The sequence below is a fragment of the Hippoglossus hippoglossus genome, chromosome 4 (genome assembly GCF_009819705.1).
Source record: "Hippoglossus hippoglossus isolate fHipHip1 chromosome 4, fHipHip1.pri, whole genome shotgun sequence".
Classification (NCBI taxonomy): domain Eukaryota; kingdom Metazoa; phylum Chordata; class Actinopteri; order Pleuronectiformes; family Pleuronectidae; genus Hippoglossus; species Hippoglossus hippoglossus.
The window spans coordinates 12,816,563-12,841,167 of NC_047154.1; the positions used below are offsets into that span (position 1 = coordinate 12,816,563).

The following is a 24,605-nucleotide window of genomic DNA, read 5'->3' on the forward strand; positions in this document are numbered from 1 at the left end:
GGATTAAATCATGAGACAATTGAGTTGCTCATACTGACAAACTACCTTGTTTTTGGTGCAATTTTCTGGCCAGCAAACAATGTTTTGGTACAAGAAGCAGTTTTGAGCTCAAAAGTTCTTTCACCCACTTTACATTGTCTATCCAGCACCAAATGTGAGTCACACTCCGTTAAAGATGAGCCTGTGAACGGGCTGAGACCAAAATAGAGCTAAAAAGAGTGTCCAGAGCTTCTTATCACACTATACAAGTCACCAAAAAAAAATATGTTAAAGTGCTGTAAGGTCTATTTCTCAGTGACTCTGAAAAAAGTCTGTTCAGAACTTTTAAACAACCAGTTTCCCTACAGCAATGGAGCCAACAGCAGCTTTTTAACAGTGCGATTTTAATGCTATATCAACTACTGCATTTTAGCTGAGACAAGATATTAGTCGAGCAATCTGAAACAACTCTGCAACCAATGCTTCCTGTGTCCAGCGGGGTGTGTTTACCTTCCTGTTTACACCAGCATGTGCATGCACGTGAGGGGTCACTTGATATGTTACCTTTTCAAGAATATTTGTGTGGGCAGGGATTAAAACTGATACAAAGCCTAAGATCGTTGTAGTCGTCTGGATGTAGCCTAGTCGAGCCTCTGAGCTGAGTCTGAGAGGATTGTGCACCAGTTCCTTCATCTATCTTTGGCCAATTTTTTCTGCCAGCCCAGAAGAAAAATAAGACACTTTATTAAAATCAATACCATCAATTCAAGCTCTAATCACACTTGGTGGCTGACAGGTTTTAAAAGGTCACAAATAATAAAAAAAAGCGAGACTGAGAGAACAGCTCCATTCATGCTGCGAGTTCAATCAACAATGGTGGGCAAAAAAAATCTGCTCTGCTGGCTAAAGGGTAAAGAATATTAATATGAGGTGGCAGTGTGATCTCCTTGTGTGTCCTATTTATATCAGTGTGTGGAGAGGGGAATTTTATATTGGTCCGGAGCTTGAGTTCTACCCTTGTGTGCGTCACTGAGTGTTGAGTGTGTGTTGAGTGGAAAATGACATTGAAATTTAGTAAATTAACTGACCTTGATGGGAAGCTAATATTAGTTCACAATGTGTCTGTGATGAGGTTCCGGCTGCTGTTTTGTTGATTGTACATAACATGTTTTGATCTCTACACGGCTGCTTCATGTATGCAGATGTGGTAGCTACGTTGAATCTTTATGATGCCTTCAAACACAATTGTCTGATTTTACTGTACATTAACTGATGACTACTATACTTTTGATTGATTTTTAACTGTTGTATCTTAAAATATTGTTTACCAACAGCACATAAACTGTGACTAGAGAAGGTGTTTGCTAGTGAACTACTTTGTTTTGCAATGGGAGACCTCCTCTCATACGGTGACAGCAAATATTTTACTGTAGATTCGGGTGAAGGACGTGGGCAAATATGTATTTTTCTAGCTAACATTAAAAACAAGCGTCTGTACACGCACTCATCTGCTTGCTTTTGTTTGTCTTCCTTGGAAGATGTGGCCAGAGAGTCTGTCCGTCATGATGTGTTTTCTCTTTGTCACACGGACAAGCATGATCTCTCGGGCTGTAATCACACGCTCGCTGTGACCCACAGTTTGCAAATGATACACTGCAGGCTCTGCATCAGACTGACATGCAGGATTCTGTAACACACAGCACATGGTGCGGACCGTGAGAGCTCCTCTGTAAACAAAGTCATGAAGGAGAAAACGCCTCACCAGGTCGGGGCAGTTCAAGCTTGACACGATCACATGAGTGTTGTTTAACTTGCGATATTCCTTCATCAACTCCTGGCAGAAGCAAAACAAACTTTCCAGTCACAGTTTTCTAAGAGCGTGACTGTGATGATCCACTGACAACAGTTTGATGCTGTACATGCCACATATTTACATAATATCATAAAGAAACAGGCCGCTGAGGAATTCCACTGTAATACGCACAAATGAACATGCACACACACATACACACACACCGCACCTCAGGAGTGTGAGAGTGTGATCCTTTGGCACTGTTGACTCTCAGACTCATCCAGAAGACTTGATATTCTCAAGTGTGTGTGTGTGTGTGTGTGTGTGTGTGTGTGTGTGTGTGTGTGTGTGTGTGTGTGTTTATGTGTGTGTATACATGTGCTGTGGCATCTGTTCATCTGTGAGTACTAGAGTGTATGAGTCAGTATTTTGCAGCTGCATGTACATCTGTGTGTGTGTGTGTGTGTGTGTGTGTGTGTGTGTGTGTGTGTGTGTGTGTGTGTGTGTGTGTGTGTGTGTGTGTGTGTGTGTGTGTGTGTAAACCTCTGTTGACTTTTGAAGCCTATTTCACCAAGTTAAACAATGATATTCTCCAAACATTGTTACTTAACAGTGTTGCAGACGCATCAAATAAATGTGCTATATTTGCTGATGGGGTGTAGCCTACATCAAGGTTTCTTTTGGCCTCTTTGTCTTATTATTCTTTGTCCATCTTGCCAAATAAGGAAGATTACTTTGCTTCTTCTAGAGGAAACAATGATGGCTGGTTTGAATCCTCTGCATAAACTGTCAGAATGAGTTCCAGTGTGGGACAGACTCCCCCATTTGATTCCCGCAAAACATGGAGCACATGCGCTCGGCTCTGCTTGGAGCTGAGTGACAGGTTGCAGGTCCAGCAGCTTGTGTGATCTCTGCAGCCGAGGCAGAGCTGAGATGTGTAGCGCAGGTTAGCCGGTGGGCTCTTACAAAACCCATCTCGGCGCCTGGTGTGTTGCTATGGACTGCCTGTTGCTGATAAGAGCCGGTCACCAATGTTCCTAAAAGCAGATACACACCTGCAGGGCACTTATCAAGCATAAGCCCTGTATACCGAGATGCACACACAGATTGTCGCGCAACCGCAATCACAACAATTACCTGTCAAGATTAGTATATAAAAATAGACCACTTGGGATGTTTGGATTGAATCACTACAGATTGTAAGATGCGGCTGTTATTGTGAACCCACCCTGTCCCTTTTCACAGTGGAGCTTCACTGTGTTTTACAAAACGGGGCTTTTCAAAGCCACTGCAGCATTTGGTCACAGAGGGGAAAAAGGGTCTTATCAGCACATGAAAAGAATCAGTTTGCCAGCATGAATCACTGCTCGCTTTCCCAAAACAACTGCATTTGTCGCAGCGGGAGACCCGTTGTGGGCCGTCTCTACCTCGCTGTGTGCTGCTCCCAACACACGGCTCAACTTAGCACCTGAACACTGTGCAACGACTACATCAGAACCTATATTCTTGTTATAAAACCACATGTTGTTGGTTCAGTTAAAATGCATTTATTGTGGGGGTCAAATGAACAATTACAAACAATTGCAAACAAATGAAGCAATAGAGTAAAGGAGGGGATCAGGCCGAGTGGAACCAAAGAAATATTTTGTGCCACTGGGTCTCTCAATCAAAACAATAACAAAAAAACCTAATTTGATGATGTCATGAAGCAGTGTGGGATCATGGGAGTTGCTGTCTTCACTATTTCTTGGGCAACTTGGTTACACTGTGTTGTGTGTGGGTGTGTCCACTTTTCTCAGAGAGCTTTGGGCGACAGAATGAGCAGCACTGAATAATCATGACCAAAAACAAACAGTGGTTGGAAAAACAGCCGACTGGCTATCTGGCTAGCAGCGAGTTTTTGCCGCATCCTGGGAAAGCCACAGTAAAGCAGATAGACGCTTATTAAATTAATAGGCGACCAAAGTGACCAAGCGCCATACAATTACTAAAAACTACCAAATGAAGTTATAATACAAAATCTCATCTAACATCATGGCTCTGATGACAATAATGGTAAAAGTATGAGGATGAATCGATGATAATGTGAGGATGAAGAGGAGGGAAAGTATCTCCTCTGTTCCTCTGAGTCCTCTGCTCAGCAACACTTAGCTTGGACCGCGTTAATGAGCTTTTGAGAAACTGCTGCAGGGCTTTGTTTTATTAATGTGAGCAACAGAAAATGTTCCCAATTAAAATGAAGATGGATTGTAGCAGCAGGTTCCTCCATTGTGGCTGCATGAAGACATTCAGGTCTTAAGAGAGGCTACTTTAGTCACACAGCATCGCAGAGAGCTCTGTGTACTGTACACAGAGAAGAGGAGGAGCAGGAGGAAACAGAGAAAGTGGAGCAGGAGGAGGAAGAAGAGGAGGAGGAAGAGGAAAAAGAGGAGGAGGATGATGAGGAGGAATAGCCAGAGGAGAAGTAGCAGGAGGAGGAATACGATGAGAAGGAGGATGGAGAGGAGGAGGAAGAGGAGAAGGAGAAGGAGAAGGAGGAAAAAGAAGAGGAGGAGGTGGAAAAAGACACGGAAGAGGAGGAGAAGGACAAGCAGGAGGAGCCGAGGGAGGAGGAAGAGGAAGTGGAGGAAGAGGAGCAGGAGGAGGAGCAGGAAGAAGAGGGTGTGCAGGAGGAGGAAGAGAAGAAAGCGGATACTCAGGAGATGGAGGAACAGGGGGAAAAGGAAAAGCATGATGAAGAGGAGGAGAAAGAGAGGAAGGTGAGGAGGAAGCAGGAGATAAAAGTCATAAGAAGGATGTGGTGCTTTGTAATCCCTTAAAGAACAAAACTGAAGTCATGTTGTGTCTTTTGAATTCTGCTTCAATATGAAATCTTGTCTCCACATTAAAAGCAACTGCTCTCTTCTCATTCTGTTTCTCATTAAACCAAAGGAGATGGATTGAATTAGCCTGAAAGTGAAAGTGAACACTAAATCCCCAAAGTTCACATTTATGAAGGTCTTCTGAAAATCTAATTTCGAATGAAGGAAAATAGAGGCTGTGTTCAACTGGTGCATGTTATATATATATATATATATATATATATATATATAATTTTAGTACATTTTATTCATTCAGAGCCTGATTGCATCATAATGAAAGACAAACAAAAACATAAAACAGACATTTTAAAACTTGCATGATTCAGGGCGACATCCAAAAATGTATTATTCAAAACATAAAAATAATAATACCCTTTATTTGCATCACACATCATAACAGCCTTGTAAAGCTTCACAGAGACAGAAAGAGGCAACATAAAACCAACAATTATTTGCACAATACAAAGAAAAAGCACCTCAGTTCACAACGGTAACGCAGACTGATCAAATGAGTCGGTCACAAAAACACAATCTCACACGGAGGCAAAACAAATGGGGGAAAACGTTTTTTTTAGTGAAGTGAATTTTAACAAGCTGATTCTGAGTATTTTTTTTTTTTTTTGCATCATCCGAGTTTGAGTGGAAGAAAAAAAAATTCACAAATGTCTTCTGAAGGTTGACCATAGCATGATTTACTTGTAAAACCTTGAAATCTATTCTGAAACCACTGCAGTGTACTAAATGATCTCAGGACCCCACCCTGCCTCGTCCGTCGACTGGGCAGTTAGGGTAAGTGTTAGAAAGTGTTCATTTCCATGTGTGAAAGGTAACCTCCGGAGAAAGTCCGGACCCAATTGAGCAGAAATTCTCCGGAGTTTAAGTCTGATAATCTACTGATCATGACCACAGTCTGTAAATAAAGAAGGACAACAAGTATCCACTTCCCCCCACTATCCAGAAATGAAGCATGCCTATACTGCAGCCAGGCACCAGGTGGCAATCGAGATGCTTGGGCTTTAATTTTGAGGAGCCTTCATGTTGTCCATCGAGTCTATGGTCATGACCGAAAGAGTTGGTTTATTTCCACCGTTTTAACTGAAAGGATTAAAGAAATACAATCAATGAGCAAGAATTAAAGTGTCCTCACTAACTTGCTCATAACAGCTTAAATATGGCCCAAGTACTTTTGTGTGATAGACAACACATTTCTTTACTGCTGCTGTTTTGTCTTTTGTGCGTCGCATAGTGCGTTTTGTTTCTCAGTTTTCTTTTCTTTATCTGTTCGATGTCACTCTACATTTTGTCACTCTGATCACTTCATCTAATGGAAAACAAATCAAAGGGATAAAAGACTCTGCTGATCATTCGCTCTTAGTTCCCTCGGGGCTTAATGTTATCTCATCTCTCTCACACACACACACACACACACACACACACACACACACACACACACACACACGCGCACACACACACACACACACACACACACACACACATACACACACACGTTTGTGCATCTATCCTAATTAGGATTTGTATTGACTTCTATTCATTGTGGACAGCCTAACCAAAAACTTACCCAAAACCTTAACCATAACCAATTCATGCCTAAACCTAACCTTACCCTAACCACACTTCACATCTGACCTCTAACCTTAACCAGGAGCTCAGAAATGAGCCTCATTAGTAGCAGGCTTTGGTCCCCATGAGGTCTACTAGTCCTGACAAGGTCAGTGTTTATGCTGGAAAAGGTTGTACAGAGGTAACAAAAACAAACACACACACACACACACACACACACACACACACACACACACACACACACACACACACACACACACACACACACACACACACACACACACACATCTTCTCCTCCTATGTGAACACATATCAGCAAAGTTCCCCCAAAAACTTTTTCTTTTCTCTCCGGGCCACACACTCAGTGAGCTATATGCTGTTTACCCCATTATCGTCCCTGACCGCTGACACCAAATCAAATGGAAAAGTACAAACTCATACAGTATAGCCTGAGGGAGAGACACTGGCGAGATATGAGATTCACATCAGGTCAGCGGCACAACACTTTTCTAACTGGAGAGGCTTTGTCTCTGTGGCTCATTCTTCTCCCTGAGGGAATTCATTGTCTGGTCTGGTTTAGAGCCTCAGCTCAGTCTGTGAAATGGTTTAAAAGCTCATAATTGTTGAAATCTGAGGGGAGTTACCTGCTTTGTCTGAACAGATGGTGAAGGAGACTGTGTGGGAGCTGCACAAACTAGGCTTATTCATGAGAACTCTGTAAAGTGCTCTGACATGTGCTCTTAACACATGCATGATATTAAGCTGCAATTTCTCTGCCAGTTTCTTTTATGTAAAACTTGACTGGCACTTAGTAGAACGAATGCCTCAGCCAAGGCCCAACAATCCCCTGACAAACCACATTTAAATTCAGGATTCAGATTTTTATTTGGATCATCTACTAATTCCACAAATATGTGTATCTGTCTGTGGAAAAAAAAATCGCACCAACCATTAATAGAATTGACTTCACACTTCACATGTGTATTCTTAGGGAAAGCTTCTTTTTTTATTATTTCACCATATTGGACTGAGACAGACACAGGTGCAGCAGTTCCTGTTTGGCAATTTGTATTTTAAATGAAAGCATAATGTTAATTTTGTTGTTTTAATACAGAGCTTTTATTTGGAAAAACTTGGGTTTGAAGATTGCGTCAGCTGTGAAACAGACCTGAAATATTTAATTTATGAAAAAGTAGGTCCAGTGAAGTAAAGGATTCAAACATATAAATATGACACACATGTGAATAATAATAAAGAAAATGTCATTGTATGACAAACATTGACTATAAAATCTTCAGTGCAGATAAACCAGGTAGGATGAACATAAAGTTTCAGTCTGCACCATAGACTGTTGATCAAAAGCTCCAGAACACAAACAATAAAAGTGACAGTTACCTGTAGAACGGTTTGAGGAGGACTCACTTATGACAAGGAATAATTCTGACATAGCTCAGGCGCATTAACACAGGACAAAGAACAGGCACAGCAATATTTTTTGTTTCATAGACCAAACAACCAGTTCATTGAGAAAATAATCAGCAGATGATTCGATAATTGAAGGGCACTCTACCTCACTGTGTTAAAGAATCATATAGAATCTGCCTGTTTACAAAAAGAACTTCACAAAACTTCTTGTGTAATCCTGCTACTAACAAATAAACACAGCTGACAACAATATTATGTTTCCCTCATTCGTGGAGGTAATAATCACTCATTACAGCCTGAGAAGTAAGGCTGGGCTAATGTTCGGGTGCAGCTCATTCTAAAGCAGATTAACACTGTTAAAAATCCATTCTTTCTGCACCACTTGGACATGAGGAGAAATCCAAAGTGTGACTCGCCGCGCCTCACTGCAGTTGCTAAGCTACAATTTGACAATCGCTGTTGGAAAGGAGTGGTTTAGCCAACAGTCAAATAACTTGTTAATATAATTTTGGCCTGCGTTCCTCTGCAGCGAGCTCAGATATCAGCTGCAGAAGGATAATTGTGTTACCAGTTTCAAGCTGCTAACTAATCATCACACCTTATGCTGCCATGAAGTGAAACCAGCGGCCGCCACGCTGGCTTGCACTCTTTGGAACAGGATCAGCAGCATATTGATTTTAGTCTATTGTGACGCAATAGCTCAGTTTGGGATGAATAGTTAGGGAACAAATAATCGACAATGGAATGCTGTTTCTCCCGCAGAATAAAAACATGTACGCATGTGTTCTTCTAAAGCACATGTGTAATTGTCTTGTGAGGTGTGTGTGTGTGTGATTGAATGGTAGAGCTGTTGAGAAGTGAATGCTCTTCATGTGAGTGCTCCACAGGCTCCTGAAATGTGATAGAAGTAATTATGGCGTTCAGCGGTGCATGTAGAAAACGCAGATAATGCCAGCTCTCCGAGAGAAACCCTCAAAAATGGTTTGGCCCGTCTGTCCTGGACAATTACAGGCTGAGGAGGAGAATGCGACATTTCTTGAGTCAACCACTTAGATATAAATAACTACTCCTGTCTCTCCACAGGCACATGTTGTACCTTCGTGCTCATGTGTCATTTATCAAAAAGGTACAGATAAATATTCTTACGGGGAATCGTGCAAATATTCTACACATTTTGACTTTCAACGATATTTTTTACTTCAAAACCTAATTTATCATCACACCTCTACAAGTCTGTAATTACTCGTTCTCTTAATGTCAAACAGTTTGTACGAACATTTGTTGTAATGAGATCAATGAGGCCACTGCCATCAGGCTTTTAGATGTTCTTTTCCAACAACTGATGGAGGTTACATTTTTCTATTACCTCCCAAAATGCTCCCATAGGCTTTGATTTTTTTTAATACTTTTCGAGTTTGGCTCAGACAAGCGTATAGATAATGGATGGATGGAATGGAGTTTGGTCCAGTGGTCACACAATAGCTATTTGGAAATGTGAAAACAGCCTCTCATATACAGAGACCTCTGCAGCGGCCACAGGTTCCACTGCGACTCCACTCAATAATCTGTCCTAAAAGCAATAAAATGCCCAAAACGTAAATAAACTAGAATGTCACTCAATGGAGAAAACACCTCATTATGAAACCACATTAAAATACACTAGCTTTTATTTAGACCTGCACCAAATTGCACACACTCAACAAAAATGTTTGAATACGTCCCATTTCACAATGTTAAAAAAAGCGGGGGGGGGGGGATCCTGGGTCCGACCACACCAATCCTTACCAAAATTTAAGAGGTTCTTCATTGGGTCATGTCCCACTCCTCCACAAAATTTCATGGAAATCAGTAGATTAGGGTTTTTTTTGCATGGTCCTGCCTGAGGCCCCCAAAGTCCCGTCAAACGCTCTTGGATAGGATGTTATGACGCTAAAACATGAGCTTTAACTTCAGCCAGTTTACTCCAAGATTCACATGAACAATTTTAATACAAATCCTCAGGTGTCTCAGGCTGGAAACCAGACCAATCAGTGAGTCGAGATGGATTCGCAACAGATGCAAAACTGAAAAAAAAAAATACCACAGGATGAAAAAGCGGAGCCACACACGTCAAAGACACCGACGTCAAGAGAGCTCTTGGCGATAAGGGCGTCGGAGTCAATGTGCTCTTAAGAGACACATGTGATCTCTGCAAAGTAATTTACTCAGGAGATTTTTGTTGCTGAGAGCTTGTCTGAATGGACAAACGTCCTGCTGCGTTGTTCATATGTGATTAGCAAGCTCCGGAGAAAGTCTGGATGAAATTCTGCAGACATCCTTCAGAGCTCATGTCTGAAAACTGTGTATTTTTTTAAGTGTAGTCAACACAAAAATGTCAACAAAGACTCTTTTGGACGTTGGAATAAGGCAAAGGCAGCAAATTACAAACTGGGTATATTAGTCAGTAGGTCACTTACTCATCCACTGAGTGTTATTTCTATGAGCCTGAATGCTTATTTAGCCTTGAAGCTGCTGGGTGTTTTACAGGAGTACTGCGTTTGCTAGAGAGGGAGTAATGACAATTACAGAGAAGAGACAGATGAGACACAATACTACTAACAGTGTATTTTACACCTGGGAGACAGTCGGAGCCTGAGCGCCACAAACTTGGATCCCCGGGTAACAATCTTCCTGAGCATCACATTATTGCACTGTGCCAAGGCGCAATACCAGGCTCCTCGTGCAGCAGTAATGGAAGACAATGATTCAAGGCTTCTACATTTACACTGCAGAGATAATGGATGCAGAGCAGAAACTCATTTTAATGAATATTTAATGTGTACGAGTATGAGCTGTTTAACATCTTGATTTACTTTTCATTTCGGCTCATTTCTGCTTTTGCTGTCTCTGTTGTCATTTCAACCATAAGAAATACAGCTGAGCCACAGTTTCTCTCTTCACTGTTCATTTCACTGAGGATGTGTGTTTGTGTGTGTGTGTGTGTGTGTGTGTGTGTGTGTGTGTGTGTGTGTGTGTGTGTGTGTGTGTGTGTGTGTGTGTGTGTGTGTGTGTGTGTGCTTGTTTTTGTTACCTCTGTACGACCTTTTCCAGCATACACACTAGACCTTGTGGGGACCAAACCCTGGTCCTAATGAGGCATAACATCATTTCTGAGATCCTGGTTAATCCTGGTGGCTGGCTGCAGTATGGGTTATCAATCCCGCCTCCTCCATGTTATTGGATAGGACATGGACCAAAATGAAGTGGAGACGTGTCATCCATCTTTATATACAGTCTAAGGTCAAAACTGACATACTGGTCCTACAATGATGAGAAAGATTAAGTCCTAAATACAGAGACACTTTGGAAAAAAAATATCTCAAAACAAAAACGACAATATCAATTTAGGGTGAGTAAAAAAGTCAAAGAACTCTCCACTTAGAAAAAGCAAGAAAGGACTCCGACCTCCCCTACTTATTTGTATACAGTCCCTTAATAGTGCGGATCAGGATCAGACTGGATTCTTGTCCTCGACGCATTTTTATGATTTGGCTGCTTCCCTCTCTCTTGCAGTATTTTATATAAGTCAGATATATACAGTAGGATGGTCGTTTTTAACCTTAGGAGCAACATTTACATGTCAGCCCTCCTTACTCGACATCAAGTTAAAAGCAGTTCAATGAAATTAATTAATAATGTATTTTTTCCCTCACACAGATAAATACATTATGTTATCAGAGAAGACCTCCCTTCATACACAACAGCTGGAACCCAGAGGTGAAGTTATCGGCACGGTGTCACCTGGTCTCTCTGGCCCTGAGGGTGGCCTTGTAATCACAGGAGCACATCAACCCTCAGAATTATAAGTTTCACCCACACACCCCTTTTGTGTTTGTCCTTCTTCGCAGCCGCAGGAGGAAGAGGGAACAGGCGTTAGGGAATAATGGAGCTGGGCTGGTGCAGGAGTACAGCACGCTAAATGATGCGTCATTATGGAGATTCAATAATGGCTTTCTAATTGGCCCAGGCAGCACAGCAGCAGCATTTTACGTCAATCATTTCTCTTTCTGGTCCTCTCCGGCTGTCCTTCTTGTTCCTTCCTCCAACCCTTTTTTTTTACCTTTCACTCTTTCAGCACCTGTTTATCTTTTTCATTTTTCCATCTCTCCGTCTCTTTTCTTGGCTTTTCTGCCAAATGATGTAGAGATGAGAGAGATGCAACGAAACAGTGACGTGTTTCCCAGATGAACCATTGTGCTCGTAATGGCAGCACAATGGTACAGAATTGGTACAGCTTCCTAGCAGTGAGGGGGAAAGACATTGCACAGTGACAGTAACAAAGGTTCATTCATACTGACCACCTACACAGTGTAATGCACACACACTCAGAGGTGAGTCAAAGGCTAGAAAAAGTGCTGCACTGCTGGGGTTACATAAACTATACTCTGAGCACAGAGCCAAGCTTTTTTTCAGCGTTAAATGAAAAGAAAAACATCTTTATATCAAGATATTGTGATCAACCACAAACTAAATATTATGAAATGAAGATTTGAATAACATACAAATAGTTAAATTACATGAATTTTTATTTGGGAGGTCAAAAAGAAAATTTTTCATGGGGAAAAATATAGAAAAAGGGAAACATTATAAATTGTGAAAAATAATGTGGAAAATAAGTCAAATTTAAGAATTGATTTTTTTTTTTTTACTTTTAGCTTTTAGTTGTTTTTTTACAAACTGGCATTTTAAGAAAATGTTAGAAATCTTTGTACATACTATGTTTATTATGTAATTATTAATATATATAATTACTTGATGTATGCAGGTATGTTTTGGGGGATTGAGTTGCATTGCTTTAAACGTTATGTGGATTCCTGAGTCTTTAATTTGACGGAATCATACTGGAAACATTATAGTTTCAACAGACAGAGGCTCATCTGCGTCAGTCTGCAGCACAATGGAAACGCGGAGGGCACCGTGAAAACCAGCAGATGTTCACTGCAATTTCGATAGACATGGTGGCTTTGCTCCTGAATGTGCCTGCTCCTCTGTCAATTTAGTTTTGTTTATACGACCTCCTCTCAGTGATGGTGGCTTCATAATGTTAACTACCCTGTTCTTCTGTTTTTACTACTTGATATACCGGCTGAAAAGACATTGAAGAGGCTCTCAGTGAATGAGAACTTAACAGATCACAGCTTTAACAGGTCTGTATATTCTACCATCATCAGTGTCCTTAAAGTTCAATCCCAAAGACAAAACAATAAGGTAAAAGAAGAGAAGTCTGTGACACCCTCGATGCGGCCTCTTGTCATTAATGACTTAATTTCAAACTGCGCTGACACATGCTGAGGCGAGATGTAACAGGGATGTCACGTTGGTTCGAGGAGCTCACACTGACTGAGTGTCAGACACACGTAAGAACAATTAGAGCTGCAGCAGCAGCAACCAGGCAGCAGAGTAGGAGTTAAGTCACAATGAGGAGAAACTTATCCAAATGTTTAAGCCTTTCTTGCTTTTCTTTTTTTTAGGAATAATCAATCTAAGGTGATGTTCAATTCAAGCTTTTTATTTTTCCCCGGAGGGGCGATTTCAAAGGCACATAGAGGATGATAAATAGGATAACGGCTGTGAAAACTGATTGTAATAACGTAGATAAATACTGAATGATTAAAGTGATCGGAGTGCATTGAGGTAAGTACAGATGTAAATTACAGTTAAAGTGAATTTACCCCCCCACCACCTTTAATAACCTGTCAATTCTGCCATCCTCCATCTCCTCTAAGAGAGAGATAGAAGGAGAGAGAGAAGTTTGAGTGTGCTGGTGAGCATCCTAAAGTTATTGCTGATGAAGCGAAAGGCATCAAACTCGCTCCGACAAACACACTGACGATCTGACACAGTGGGATTGACCATAAGCAGCACTAGGATAAATTTAGACAGCATCAGTGGCCGTTAAAACATCTGTAAAGATTTTACTGTATTCAGCAGACAGGCAGGATTCAGCATAAACTTTCGCTGTTTTGCATCCACGCAAAAAAAAAAGCTATGTAATTCTTGTAATTCTATGTCTTTCTAGACAATGCAATGATAAGGACCTACATAACATTTTGCAAACTGGAAATACATAAAGTTTGCCCTGTCTTGAACTTCTTACCCTCTTATGCAATTCAACAAGAACCAGCAAAGTCTAGAAATGGATCATGAGGGAAGTGAAAACATTTGATTCCCTGATTCGGTGGCTCTCTGCTCAGTGGTACAGTGCAGGGCATCTGCTAAGGGTATAATTTTAGAAAGACTTGAATACAAGGGTGCAATTACCTCAAGAGAAAGTTTACAGCGACTGAGCCCTAAAGTGTGTGAACATGTGGATGAATGAAAGGGTTGTGACCTGTGTGCATCAGTGTAGGTGCAGAGCTGGGTGGCCTATTTACATTTTGTACACTGATGGGTGTTTGATTAGATGAGGTTGCAGGAGTCTGACCTTTCCTTTGTGCACGACAGCTGTGACGAGGCCACAGCCATTCTGTTTAAAGGCTGAGACACACACAGCTACACTCAGACATGCATATAGAAAGTGACGCAAACACACATTAACACAGAAAGTCATTCTAAATTTTACTTAAAGGAAAACTTTTGGACAACTGGTTCACTTGTTTTCTTGCAAAGAGACAGAAGAGAAGATCAATACCACTCTCATATCTGTGTTTAGTGTGAAGCTGGAGCAAAGAGACCCTTATAGCTTAGCTTAGCTTAGCTTAGCTTAGCTTAGCTTAGCAAGACTGCGAACAGCATGAAACAATGAGCCTGGCTCTGTCCAAAGACACATTTTACTTGACAACGTTTTTAAATCTTTTTTATGTATAATAATTTAGTGTATGATTATATTAGTTTTCAGTGTCGAATTGGATTGGTGCTGAAGTTTATTGTAAAGTAATAATTCTTCAGAATGAACAATAACAGATTTCAATACACCTGTTTTTGAGAGGACCTTCAGTTAGTGAAGTTACTAACTAACTTCTGCGCACTCCCTCCCTTCAACCTTTTGTTTCCCCTGTTAATAGGTTTCTTTTGGTAGATTTTCCTCACTCTTGTCGAGGGTTAAGGACAGAGGCTGTTACACCTGGGTAAGCCCTATAAGACAAATTGTGATTTGTGAATTTGGGCTATACAAATAAAATTTGATTAATTAACAAAATCCTGTGATCTCTGCAGCAGAATGAATACGTTCCTTTCTGCTTACGCCTGCTGCCCTCACCTGAATCCTGTGGAGGATTTGTTGTTTTTGAGAACGCTTCTAAGCAGAGAGCCTCCCACTGAGAGTTGTCCTTGTGTTAAAGGAAAACTGCAGAAAAAGTCCAGACCCAATTCTCTAGAGTTCCTCTGCGGATCATGTTTGCCTGTGCGCTCACTTTCTTACCTTGTTCTTCCTGCTTACTGAAAAGCACCAGCACTTCTCTGCTTGATGGACATGCTAATTCCAGCTAAAACCAGCAGAGAGAGGCATTAAGGGACACGATTATAAAAATAGACATAGATGGAGAAAAGGGAGACTGATGTGGGGAGAAACACCGGGTTGTCAGATGAGTGTGGAGCAGGCGGGGGTTTTAAATGCACTGTCGACCTTTCAAAACAAGACATTATGGAGCACTTACCTGTGCCAAACAACACTCTAATAACATTTTCCAGGCAGCTCTGGGTGAACTGCAGGGATGTGCCTGTTGCTTTATTGTGTATTTGTGTGAGTGAACTTGGGCACAAGGTGTAACCAACATTCATACATTTTACTTTACTAGTTGAGTGCCTGTTCATAAAGTGCCTGTCGGTAGGGGATTAAACAACTGTGCATGAAGCTCATACTCGGATCTCAAACTACGTGGTTTGAGAGTGAAATGCACAGTATTTGCAAGTTGCACAATGAGGGTATAAAGGGTATAACAAAGGGTAAAACATACAAGAGACCAAAGATGATTATGTCTCATGTGGTCCAGACATCCTTCTCCCTCTAACTTTGCTTTAAGCGCAGGGCATACTGAATTCAGCTGGAAGCAGAGCATCAGATATACGTTTCATGTCCCGCTTCATATCAGCTCTATAACACACCTCTGTGGGCCTCGTACACACTACGTGACTTCAGGCCTGGAATTCCACTTGCCGGAAGTTTTTGGATATTTCTTAAAAAAGCCCCAGATTTGTGTTTAATGATTAGTGTTCAAGGACTCGTTCTGAGAGACTCGCAGATGCATTGCAGACGCCTGGAAGATAGCTAGTAAGCGAAATACCCAACGCGAGTCTCGAATCTGGTGGTTGTGACCCACTAGCAGCTACAGCCATTGAGAGCTCAAGACATGAGGTGAGAGGAAACCCAGGGGAGGATTTGAACATTCATATATTTCCTTTGATGATAATTAATCACTATTATTATCAGAATTAGGAGAAGATACCTTGCGCTCCCTATTTAAACAAAAGCAACAGAAACTTAAAATGATAAATGACAGTTATCGTTGTAACGAGGTCATAGACTGAGGGTATTTGGATCCTTGAATGTTCATGTTTTGTTCTGAACTGCTGTTGTCTTTGTCTTATATTTCCTCCGTCCTCAGGGGCTGATGTTTTTTTACACAGCTTCTCTGTTGATGATACTGGGGAGTTTGCAATTTCGCCGAGCACCTGATTCCATCATGATGAGATTTCTCGCCATCAAAACACTGCAATTACTGCATCTGCCGGATTGTGAGAAGATGTGGATCAATGACAACAGCAGAGAGAGACAAAAAGGCTTTCAGCGTTTATCTCTTTCATACATGAGTCGTCTTTCTCACCCATTAAATCATTCAAACCAAGAGTCACTCCTCACTATTTTTTTTTTCTTGAATGATCTATAGGACATTAATTTGCAATAAGATGCATTCAGTAATTTTTTTCAAATGCCTGACAAGCTACTGTACATTCGTTTACATGACTTCATGAGATATACGTGAAACTTGAAGATGACAAATGTCTACACACCAAAATTCCCAACTCTAATGCACAAGCTGCAATATGAATGCAAAAGCCACAACATTAATGCAAAAGCCACAACACGAAAGCACAAGCCACAACAGGAATGCAAAAGCCAGAACACAAATGCACAGGCCACAACACAAATGCACAAGCCACAACACAAATGCACAAGCCACAACACAAATGCAAAAGTCACAACTCTAATGCATAAGCTGCAACACAAATGCAAAAGCCACAACACAACTACAAAAGCCACAGGACAGAAACACAACTACAACAGAGGTGGGTGACACAGGATGTTGACAATGAAACAAGCAGAGCTACTCTCTGTGGTCAAGTCATGGGTGTATGAGTCAAGTGAGCCATCGGTGGTGAAAACCAGTCAAACCAGGTACCATTAAAATGTGGCGCTTGTTTCTCTAAGATGTTATGGTTAGAGTGCTTCTAGTACCCAAAGAGGGAAAACAGACCTGTACCATAACACCTTAAAGAGACAAGCGTCACATTTTAATGGTAACTGGCTTGTCGTCCTTTTCACAACTTCATGATCTCTCTGAAAACGGACACTTTCCTGGTGTAATTCTCACAGTCCTCGGCTGCTGCGGCTCCAAACCAGAATGACATAAGGCTTTTAGAGCTAACATGGTTTTCCCTGCTCTCCTTCATCATCCGAGGTGTAATTAGACAGGTTATGGGGAGACGAGCAGCTCCAGGCCCATCCCTCTTAATGAAAAGAGTCATAATGCAAATACTGACCCTTTGTTGACTCGGATGCCCAAAATACTGATATCATTTTTAATTTTTAAAGCAGGGAAGAGACACCGCGGCCCAGAGCCGGGGAATTCAGGCGATGATCTGCACTTCTTAATTCACAGGGGGAGGAAAGCTATGAGTCGCCTCGGATGAATAAAAGGAAATGGGTAATAAAATTTGGAATGAGGGAGAGAGGGCGCTCACAGTGGCCTCCCTCCCCTCCACCTCCCATCCGCCGCTGCCCACCTCCGTCAAAGCACCTCCACCCACTCCCTCCTTCACGAAATGACTGTCTGCCCTCGTCCGTCTATTCCGGTGTCTTTACTTCTCTCCAACTTCCTCTTTCATTTTCTTTCACCTGCTCTCTCACACCACCACACCACAACGCCGCCCCTCTCTCCCCCTCATCAGACAGCCAGTGAAGCATGAGGAATCTGTCTGCACTGAAAACAACAGCAGGGGAGGGCAGGGCCGTGAAATGCAAGGAACTGAGACTTTAGAGACCACTGAGCTGACTGACTGAATTAAGGGCTTTGGACTGTAATAAAAAAGGATATTTAGACTTTAAGGTTTTAGGGTATAAATGACTGCTAGATTACTATGAGAAATTCATGTGTCTAGGTGAAAGGACAAAAAAGAGCTGTCTGCCACACAAGCTGTGTCATTACAGGCTTTTTTATCTCGTGTTTCTAGTTTCAAGCTACATTCACGATGCACTTTTAAGATCTTTGCAGCTTTAACCTCACTTTTCTGCAGATAAAATGACTTTATAGCCATCAGAGGTTGTGATCATATGTTGGTAGAGGATTGAGAAATTTCCAGCAGAGGCTATAGCACAATCACTTTGTTTTTAGCTTTGCAATTTTAATGTCAAGATGCAGATTGTAGATAACAAACTGCAAACAATGGGTCCAGTTGGTTGAAAATGGCCTTAGACACCTTACTGACTCAGACATGAACTCTGGGAAATGTCCAAACAATTGGGAAGAATGGGTCAGATGTGTTCACAACAACAGAGAGATATCTGGAGTGTTTCAGTGAGGGGTGGGTAGAGAATGTAGGAGGCAGGACAAGACGTACAAATTCCACCACATTTTTTTGTTGACATCTTCGTCAGTGTCCTATGACTCTTCTTTTCATCCTGAGATATTTGTATTAGAAATTTTTTTTTGGCAATGCATGTATATTATATATTATTGTAACAGTAATAATGATAATTACAATAATCACGGCAATGGTTGGAGCTTTGAAACATTTGGGACAAACCCATAAAAACTCCTACTGCTTATCAACACTATTTACCCATAAATTACTAAAGCAGAAAAAGCATGTTCTCCTATAAATGGATGCTGCAAAGTAGTAGTTGCGTTTTGAATAATTATAGAGCACGATACTAGAACAGCAAATCAAAAGAGAGCTGAGTTGGTTAGTTATAAGCTTAAACAGAATTACTATGGCAACTGTCAACAGTGAGCCAATGAGAACATGACGTCATTTGAACATAATACAGACGGCCCTCAGCCATGATGGGGTGAATAGAGACAGTAGGGGACAGTATTGGTGTGTGTGTTTGTCTGTGTGTGCGTGTGTGTGTATATGTGCGTGAACATGGGAGGGGAAATTAAAGAGGGGATTGGGAGAAGAAATGGAGCAATATAGAGGGAAAAAAAGGGGGATGTGGTTGAGAAAGAATTGAGATAATGCTCCCTGTTGGGGGAAGAGGCAGGGAGAGGATGGCAGTAAAAAATCGGAGCGATGACTCGGAGAGAGACAAGTGTTAGAGACTAATAAAGAATCTGCCTGCAGGTATTCGTCATATCTGGCTTATCATCGCACAAGCGACAGGAGAGCACTGATGTATTAGGACATTTGTTTCTACCACATTAGCCACCTGTTGTTACTTTGAAGCTACTGAGAACTTGGCCTAAGTATTCATCTTTTATCAGAAAAAAAAAAGTACTTGTGGTACTGCTGTTGGGGACGAGAGGTTCTTGGGAGGAGCGGATGAGACAACTTGTTGTTACATACATATTTGTTTGACTGCTCTAATGTGTCAGTGGTCAATGATAATGGTGTCTGTGGATTTGCTGTATAAGTGCTTTACAGACTGTGTAGCCATCTTGTTACTGACAGTGAGTCCTTTTTGGCACAGCTCCATAACTGCAAAGCTGCTGTGTGACTTAGTGAGTCACTTGACTGCATTACTTACAAACGTTTGTCTAATTACCACCACTCCTTGTGTGTATTTTATCTCTGTGTGCCCCCTCTCTCTTGAGACTTGTACTACAATGCAGGGTTTGAATGCTGAAAACCTTTGTGAATTAATCATGGGAAGAGAAAGGAACAGGGAGGAACTGACAGGAAATGTCAGAACATGCAGACACAGCCAATGGCAAAAATCAAGGCTGTGCAGTTGTCATGACACTTTAATATTGGAAACGGACAATATGTGTATCTGATCGGTTTGAAATGTCAAGCAACTGAAAACCAGAGATAAGTTTTTGTTCCTGAGCAAATGCACAAGTGTACGATGGCACATTTAGATAGAGATGACACCATATGAATATTTCATACCATAACCCTCTCAGGCCAGAGCATTCCCAGGATTCATCGTGGACAGGTGCAACAGTAAAAGAGGGACAAATGGCTAATGGTGACGCAAATAGGAAATCGGTGGTGAACAGACCGTCTCATGGTCTATGGGGGACCTCAGTCCACAGAGGCCACACCATTGTAGACTGATCGAGACCGAAGGATGCGGTCCCTGGATCGGGTCACATTACAAACAAGCGAACACGTGCTGTGGTTTTGGCGGTTGACTTGTGGCTTTTGTAGTTGAGTTGTCACTTGCATACGTGTTTTCCTTTAACGCACTTGAGTGAGACATCTCGGCCTCCGTAGCCATATTCTCTTTGCATGATCTGCAGACAAGGTGACCATGTTTAATCAAGTTTCTCTCAACACCCATATAAAACTAAATATAACCGCAATTCAGACTTATGGCTCATTTCGGACAATATGACGTCATATAGATGCCTACATGTTTTTTTTTTCTCCAACTACAAAGTGGTTGTCTCACTTGAACTATTGGTTACACTGGCCCCAACGATTTCCTGTAGTTCTGCTCTGTTTCGTCCGTATCCGGAAGCTTTCAGGAGACGTGCACAAATAAGTACTAAATGAACGCAGATTGCATACAGAAGGCTGACGTATCTAGTGTTGAGCATAAATTAGCCTTACACCGATCCCTATGAGGACCCAATGCGAACAAGAGAGCGAGCGGACATCAGATTGTGTTTCCCACTGGAAAAATTCCAAAACCTGCCTCATGCGTCAGTGAACAGGCTGAGTGACGAGAAGCCAGCTCTATTTCTGTGAAAGCTTAATTGCTCCACCTCAAACTGTTTTGGTTCATTTAAGTCAGTGAATGTAAACCTTGACTAGAAGCTATAGGTGCTGGCTAGATTGTGAGATCATTCTGACAATAACTGACAGTTAATCAATACCACTCTCACTCTCAATATCACGCTTATCAAGAGTGAATGGCTGAGCAACATGATTTCAAAAAAATCGATTAAAGCTTCACTAGATTTAAGAAGGCAGTATAAAGTGGAGGCTTGTTGATACGGTTGGAGGAGGGGGGGGGGGGGGGGGGGGGGGGGGGGGTGTTATCTGAGGTCCTGAGACAATAGACTCTTCGTCGAATTTTTCAGACTTTAATTAGCTCTGTGATTTTGCCAACAAGTGTGACCTTCGAAGAACGGTTATTACTCACCATGAAAGGACATTTCAAGACCTGCTTCAAAAGAGGTACAAAATTAAGAACTTAAAATCCAAAGTGTGGTGCAGCTCCTTACTATAGAGGTACAGCAGCTCTTTACTTTAAATGGTGTGAGTAAATATTAAAAAACGGTCCTGAACATTACATTAGTTTGTACATTGTGAATCACCTTAAAACATCAGAATCAGCTCCTGCAGTTTGGTTCGTCTGTGCCAAAGCAGAAAAGAAGCGACAGATTAACTACGCCTGCTTGCAGAAGAAATGAACACTCCCTTTTCTGTTTGCTCTTTAGGTGCACATAGCCCTCAGCTCTGCAGAGAAAAAACAAACCAAATCTTAAGGTTAATCCTCTCATCGCTCTCCTAAATCTCCAGCCACAGACCATGTGACCAGATGAGGCTGGAGCAGACGAGGACAGAGAGAGAAGGGAAGGAGGAGGGGTCTTCATAAAGAAGAGGAGACAAAGCAGAGAAGCCATGTATACAATCTATGAATCTCAAAGGTCTGTATTAAATAGTTGTGGATGAGAAGATAAATACACAACCACTCTCTGTCCAACACTCAGCATCTCTAACATACATTACCACATTTTTGTGTAAAACCAACAATGTGACATTTTATGGTCAGACTTCAAAACACAGTTTCCGGGCTCAAGACTTTATGAGGCTTTTATAAACAAACACGGTGACAGTGGAGGAGGTTGTGATAATGTAGTTCATTAGAGGCAAAAGCAGCTATCGGACCTTTTTTGCTCTTAATATCACATCTTAATTTTTTAGAACATTACCACTTTTTATACCATGTTATATTATAACTATCTTTATTGTAATCCTATGACTTTATTCTCAAAGTATCAGATTTTTTTTCTTATAAGTGGACCTAATTCTCCATTATTCTCATAATATTACGACTTTGTTTTTGTAATATTACAACTTTTTTTCTAGTGAAATTATGAGTTCTTTCTCAAAAAATGTGCCACTTTTTTCCTCGTAATGTTACAACTACTCATAAATAGCTTGTTATTTTCTGATATATTTATACATTTATTCTAGTAATATGACTTTATTCTATAAATGTCCGATGTTTTTCCCTTTAAGTGGCCCTAATACTACGTCATAGTTTAAAAATAAGTAACTCAATAAATATATGCAACCATAAACAGATATAAAAATCCGGACTGCAGCATGAGCTCAGCTTGGAGGGAGATTTGTGTCCTCGTGGTGTTGAGGGAGTTCCTCACATCTCTGTGCTCCCTTTTCTCCTTCAGGCTAATTTCATGCTGCCTGGTGTGCAGCGGGGTCACGTCTGGCTAACTGTAACTGGCTATTAGACCATCTCAGAATATACACTGAATAAATATGCAATCCCAAAACATACACATTGATGAAATCACGCGTTGATCCACAGGTTCTGAAGAACAGGGAGCCGGTCCGTCACAGAAACAGAGGCAGCACATGAACTATAAAATGCAGTGTTGGGCTCTTGCAATCAAAAAAGAGAATTTAAACACAGCGAGCTGAGACCTTCTTCATGAGCACCATCACGCCCAATCTTCAAATGCACCTGGAGGTCTGATTCCTCTCAGGGCCTTTCACAGCTCCGTGACCAATCAATACGTTTAAGCCTCTGTGCCCTCAGCCTGGTGTGAATGAATGAATTTAATATCGTGATAACAACGGAGGGCCCAGCTGGAAGTAGACAGGCTGGAGCTGCACTACACTAGAACTACCTGTCCATGTACATGTGTGTGTGGGTATCAGCACCCAGGCTGAAATGATTAGTTTTATAAGTCAATCCACTTATAAAGGCAAGACATTACATTAAGATTTTAACGATACCACTACTCTTACTGACAATGCTTGCTCAATCAGGCACTTCATTTCTGTGGGTCACATGATGCTTTGACAATTTCATATTGAATTCATCAATCAGCTGGTTGATGGTTCTCACATACAGCCCCTCCAGATCATTTCAGGAGAATGTCTGGAGTTCGGTGAATGTCTGACAGCTCCTCCACAACCCACCTAGGAGGAAGGATAGCTGCACGTCATGCTCTGGAGCAACAGCAGTGTTTCCTCTGTCACAACTGTCATGTCAACTATAGGTTTCTTTGCAGGGCTATTTTAAAGCCCGTGCTTCTTTCAAGTTTCACAATAGTTACCTGTCAAGAAGCAGAAAAACGAAACGTTGTTGGTTGAGGTCATTTATGGTCACTGCCTCCGTGTGGGTGTTCCTTAAGTGGACATGTCTTTGTAACTACACAGTAGTGGAGGAAGTTTCTCTTTCTTTCCTCAGTGCAAAGCAGGTTGAGCCTTTTATAGCTGATAATAATCATAGAAGGGAACCGAGATAAGGGTCGACTTGATCCATCTTTTCATCAAGGCTTGCATCTTGTGACGTTTCCTCTGAGCTTTGTGTATCACAGTACAGTCAGTCCAGTCTGTTCTCAGGCCAGCGATGTGTTGAAGAAAATAGATTGTCAACGTTTTAATCCACCAAGTAAAACGAGTTAACAGTCGTCTTGTCATTGAAAAGCTTTAACACCCCTTAATTTAACTGCACATTGTGAAATTGGCTCCATTGATTGCAGTTTGGTGGTGCCTCTCCTTCACTGCCTCCTAAAGTACTGGTGTTAATACTGTCTTATTGGTATATGTGTGGTATCTGTTGGCAGTGCAGCTCCGACTCAGTCAGGCAGTTTGATTACAATGCTCCTCATTGGCTGAGGCGGAAAATACTTATCATTGTATCACTTAATCTGTCAGTTACGAAGGCAGCTTCAAGGGAAAATAAATCTGAGATTTCGGGAAAAAAGTTGTAATTTTACAAGACTCAAATCATAACATAGCAAGAATTAAGAGATCATTTTAAGCTGTGTGTCATATTAGAGAGGGAATATCAGAAGATCAGCATGTCTCCTGTGTTAAAATGAGGTATGTGGAGCCTCTTGTTACGTTATGCTTTAGTATTCAGGTTTCACATATAATGAAATACTTCATCTTTTGTCACATCAGCACCACATAATCATAAGTATCAGGACTTTGAAAAGATTGTGAAGGAACTGTCTGTGCTCTGAGGAAAGAATCACACAGACTTGGAGGAAATTGCTTCTTTTGTGGAGGAGAAAATGTTTTGTTTCAGTGGACTGTGAGGTTATTGTTGGCTACATCTGCATGATATTAAAGAAAAGGTTTTGTGGTTTCTTAAGAAACAATGAGATTGCTTCATTATATGGATCCGGAAGGAGTGGAACTTCGGAGAGCACGGGCGCCTTGCTGCTTATTTCCCTTAATGATTTTATTAATATGGCCATAACACTCTGTGAGACTGTCAAATCAAGGGATTAAAAAAAATCGAATAAAAGGTATTTTGATCAGGCTGAGTTTGTGGGTTTCACACCTGCGATTATGTGTCCAAGCAAAAATAAAGAGATTGGGTGGAAATGATCAAA

General features: G+C 41.3%; 1 long non-coding RNA gene across 1 annotated transcript; it reads right to left on the bottom strand.

Moving 5' to 3' along the window:
• Positions 1-56: 56 nt before the first annotated feature.
• Positions 57-1,933, bottom strand: LOC117760647. The gene is made up of 2 exons (XR_004613697.1): positions 504-1,933; positions 57-181 (listed from the first exon to the last, which is right to left on the bottom strand). It is a non-coding gene; the product is annotated as an uncharacterized LOC117760647 (long non-coding RNA).
• Between the last annotated feature and the right edge of the window lie 22,672 nt (positions 1,934-24,605).